The sequence below is a fragment of the Pieris brassicae genome, unplaced genomic scaffold (genome assembly GCF_905147105.1).
Source record: "Pieris brassicae unplaced genomic scaffold, ilPieBrab1.1, whole genome shotgun sequence".
In the NCBI taxonomy this organism is placed as follows: domain Eukaryota; kingdom Metazoa; phylum Arthropoda; class Insecta; order Lepidoptera; family Pieridae; genus Pieris; species Pieris brassicae.
Window position 1 is genome coordinate 17,501 of NW_025575969.1, and position 5,000 is coordinate 22,500.

The window sequence follows — 5,000 nt, forward strand, 5'->3', positions numbered from 1 at the left end:
CAATAAGTAAGTAAGTAAGTAAGTAAGTAAACACTCAATTCTCACTCAAGAATTACAATATAATACACAAAATTTACAACTTACAAACAATGAAATGAATGATCTTTTTCTCGTATGCATCGCAAATGATCGATACTTTCAAAATAATCTGAACCCTTACACTTAGTCAACTCAAAGTGATTGACGTTTGACATCAATTTTATGTCGGTTTTATGAAATAGATTTTGGTCGGCGGTCGGTAACGGCCATATATGTCTTATATATCAATTTGTATGAAAAAGTTTCAAAAAAAAAAAAAAAAAACTCAATCAACTAAGTAAGTAAGTAAGTAAGCAAGCACTTAAGTTTCTTTTAGTGAGTACTATCTAGAATAATTAAAAATATCGACATTTAAATCGACGGTCCCTATTTGGAAGGTTAACCTATAGCCCTAATAATAATTATATTATTATGATTATGACAATGTTGATGTTGTTGCACTAGACACACCATAATAAACCATAAATAGTTTTTCTTACCAGAAGAGTTTTTATTTTTAAATATTCAATTTTAACTAGAAACGTATCGCTATCGCTAACAAAACCCCACACCACACACCACCACACGTTACACACATATACTTGACAGAGTAGATACTATCTACATATATATCGACAGAGTTGTAGATATCGTGCCGTTGAACGGCATCTTGTCGCGTCGCGTGGCGATCTTGTACGAGAAACATTTTCCTCTGACATTGTATCGGAATAATTATTATAATTCATTATTATACATACATACATACATACATACATACATACATACATACATACATACATATTATTAATAAATATAATTGTTTTTTTTGTTTTTTCTTTTCTTCAAATAAACCCACATTGCCATTTCTCTGAGCGTGTGCTGCGAGCTTCAACGAGAAACATTCGGCGCGAAACTGTCGAGCGGCCGGCCGTCGCGCGCCGCACCTGTACGAGAAACATTTTCCTCTGACGTTGCATCGGAATAATTATTATAATTCATTATTATACATACATACATACATACATACATACATACATACATATTATTAATAAATATAATTGTTTTTTTTGTTTTTTCTTTTCTTCAAATAAACCCACATTGCCATTTCTCTGAGCGTGTGCTGCGAGCTTCAACGAGAAACATTCGGCGCGAAACTGTCGAGCGGCCGGCCGTCGCGCGCCGCACCTGTACGAGAAACATTTTCCTCTGACGTTGCATCGGAATAATTATTATAATTCATTATTATACATACATACATACATACATACATACATACATATTATTAATAAATTAATTGTTTTTTTTTTTTTTTTTTTTTTTTTCAAATAAACCCACATTGCCCTTTCTCTGAGCGTGTGCTGCGAGCTTCAACGAGAAACATATCTATCAATACAAATGTCTATGCAAAAAAAAGAAAACAAACAAAATCATATCAGTCAATAAAATAAATAATAATATTTTTTTACTACTACTACTAGTACTACTACGTGCTACTACTGCACGCCAATACACATACATAATAAAATGAAAAATCGTCTCTCTCTCGCTCGCTCTACGAGAAACATTCGACGTCCGCTCCAATGCCGACGCGGACTATTGCTCTCGGTATAGATGTGGAGCGAAACAGTCGTGCGCACAGCGTCGACTCGTTCTCGTTGCCGCGCGTCGTTCGTCTCAAATAGACACGAACGACGGACGAGAGAGAATGTGTTCTTGTTTTTGTGTTTGTGCGAAGTGTGAGAATATTATATACATATATTCGCGCATGGATGATATAGATATGGGTATGGATTTTCGGAGGAAATTATATCAAATTCGTATTTCGAATGCGAGACCGCCGAGATCTTTCCCAGCTCTCTCTCTCTCTGTGTGTGTGGTGTATAGTACATTTTATATATCTCTCTTGTGTCAACACAAAATAACAAAGAATATACATACTACTCCTCCTCATATTTTATATAATATAATATAAAATTATATTATAGCACCGCGTTCGCAGACCGTATGGTGATGTTACCAATCGACCAAGATTTGGGACCGTCTCCCCCGGTGTTATCTGTGATGTTAAAAGAATACGCTTCTAGGCACACCTCAACGCAGGGCGCCTAGCGTGTTCGACACGTGCGCGGTCGCCACGGCGACCGTATATGGAAAGAATGTATAAAAGAGGACGCACACGCGCCCATCGTCGAAACGGTGTGCGCAGCGTCGTGTTGGAATTTATCCCTCAAGCTCCGGGCGTTGATCGTATCTAGTGCGAATCATGCGTGTGTGTGCGCATGTAATTGCCAGCCGAGTTTTAATATGTTTACAATAACGTATTGAATAAAAATTGAGAAGTTGCGTTTAGATGAATGTTCAATTTTCAAATTGTCACAACATCGATTCCCGCCCGCGGGGTCGTGTTCGTTGCAGTTTTATGTCCCTCACAGTGGTCGAGCATCGTTGTACATCACCTCGTTGCGAGATCGTGACGGGACGGCCGCTCGTAGACCGGTCAAAGTTAGTCTATCGATATGAAGCGCGAACGTCGCGTCGCGTGCAAATTCGACGCGTTACGTTCACGCGTGTCGAGAAGGCGCGCGCGCAAGCGCGCGCCCCTCGACGCCGCCGAGCCAGCGGCTCGCCGAAGCCGCGTGACCGCGGTGTAGGCGTGTCGTTTGCGTAAGCAGCTCCCTGGTTGATCCTGCCAGTAGTTATATGCTTGTCTCAAAGATTAAGCCATGCATGTCTCAGTGCAAGCCGTATTAAGGCGATACCGCGAATGGCTCAATATATCAGTTTTGGTTCCTTAGATCTTACTCAGTTACTTGGATAACTGTGGTAATTCTAGAGCTAATACATGCAATCAGAACTCTGACCAGTGATGGGATGAGTGCTTTTATTAGATCAAAACCAATCGGCGGAGGGCCATGCGTCCGAAGTCGTTAATTTTGATGAATCTGGATAACTTTTGCCGATCGCACGGTCCAGTACCGGCGACGCATCTTTCAAATGTCTGCCTTATCAACTTTCGATGGTAGTTTCTGCGACTACCATGGTTGTCACGGGTAACGGGGAATCAGGGTTCGATTCCGGAGAGGGAGCCTGAGAAACGGCTACCACATCCAAGGAAGGCAGCAGGCGCGCAAATTACCCACTCCCGGCACGGGGAGGTAGTGACGAAAAATAACGATACGGGACTCTTACGAGGCCTCGTAATCGGAATGAGTACACTTTAAATATTTTAACGAGGAACAATTGGAGGGCAAGTCTGGTGCCAGCAGCCGCGGTAATTCCAGCTCCAATAGCGTATACTAAAATTGTTGCGGTTAAAAAGCTCGTAGTTGCATTTGTGCGCCGCGCTGTCGGTGCACCGCATCCGCGGTGATACTGACACGTCTGCGGAGCATATCGTCGGTGAGCCGGCGGTAAAACGCCGGTTCAATATCAAAATCCTATCGCGGTGCTCTTCGGTGAGTGTCGAGGTGGGCCGACAATTTTACTTTGAACAAATTAGAGTGCTCAAAGCGGGCTCAAAATGCCGCTTGAATATTTCGTGCATGGAATAATAGAATATGATCTCGGTTCTATTTTGTTGGTTTTCAGAACTCCGAGGTAATGATTAATAGGGATAACTGGGGGCATTCGTATTGCGACGTTAGAGGTGAAATTCTTGGATCGTCGCAAGACGAACATCAGCGAAAGCATTTGCCAAAGGTGTTTTCATCAATCAAGAACGAAAGTTAGAGGTTCGAAGGCGATTAGATACCGCCCTAGTTCTAACCGTAAATATGTCATCTAGCGATCCGCCGACGTTACTACAATGGCTCGGCGGGCAGCTTCCGGGAAACCAAAGATTTTGGACTCCGGGGGGAGTATGGTTGCAAAGCTGAAACTTAAAGGAATTGACGGAAGGGCACCACCAGGAGTGGAGCCTGCGGCTTAATTTGACTCAACACGGGAAATCTCACCAGGCCCGGACACCGGAAGGATTGACAGATTAACAGCTCTTTCTTGATTCGGTGGGTGGTGGTGCATGGCCGTTCTTAGTTGGTGGAGCGATTTGTCTGGTTAATTCCGGTAACGAACGAGACTCTAGCCTGCTAAATAGGCGTCGTCATTCAAGGTGTGCGCGACTCTCGGGGAGCGCAACTCACTGGCGACGTATTAAAATTCTTCTTAGAGGGACCGGCGGCTTCGAGCCGCACGAGATTGAGCAATAACAGGTCTGTGATGCCCTTAGATGTCCTGGGCCGCACGCGCGCTACACTGAAGGAATCAACATGTTCTCCCTGGCCTAGAGGCCCGGGCAACCCGTTGAAACTCCTTCGTGCTGGGGATTGGGGTTTGCAATTATCCCCCATAAACGAGGAATTCCTAGTAAGCGCGAGTCATAAGCTCGCGTTGATTACGTCCCTGCCCTTTGTACACACCGCCCGTCGCTACTACCGATTGAATGATTTAGTGAGGTCTTCGGACCGACACGCGGTGGCCTCACGGCCGTCGGCGTTGCTGGGAAGTTGACCAAACTTGATCATTTAGAGGAAGTAAAAGTCGTAACAAGGTTTCCGTAGGGGAACCTGCGGAAGGATCATTAACGTTGGTTTTTTCTTTTTGTTTTGTTGTTGTCAAAGACTCGCAAAAAAAGAAAAAAATACAAAAAACACGTGAATGATACGAATCAAAATCGAATCCGAGACGGTTGACTCTCTCTCGTCGATTCGCGACGTGTGCGTTGCGACACGCTTTGATTAGCGTTCGCTATCGCCTATTGATACTTTGAAATAATATTTTAATTTTTGTGTACAACCACGCAAATAAAAGAGATTTTCTTTCTTTTCATTTGTCGTACACGTTAATGATAAGTATTATTTTCAAATTTTTTTGTTTAATTTTTTCGCACCTTTTATATTTTCTCATACAAAAACACACACAAAAACAAAACGATTACCCTGAACGGTGGATCACTTGGCTCGCGGGTCGATGAAGAACGCAGTTAA

At 43.0% G+C, this 5,000-nt stretch overlaps 2 non-coding genes across 2 annotated transcripts in view; both read left to right on the forward strand.

The window, feature by feature from the left end:
• The first annotated feature begins 2,691 nt into the window (after positions 1–2,691).
• Positions 2,692–4,597, forward strand: LOC123719302. Its single transcript, XR_006755365.1, has one exon. It is a non-coding gene; the product is annotated as a small subunit ribosomal RNA (ribosomal RNA).
• Positions 4,598–4,948: 351 nt separating this feature from the next.
• Positions 4,949–5,000, forward strand: part of LOC123719299 — a 157-nt gene continuing 105 nt past the window's right edge. Inside the window, exon 1 of the ribosomal RNA XR_006755362.1 lies at positions 4,949–5,000. This exon is cut by the window's right edge and continues 105 nt beyond it. This is a non-coding gene — a ribosomal RNA (5.8S ribosomal RNA).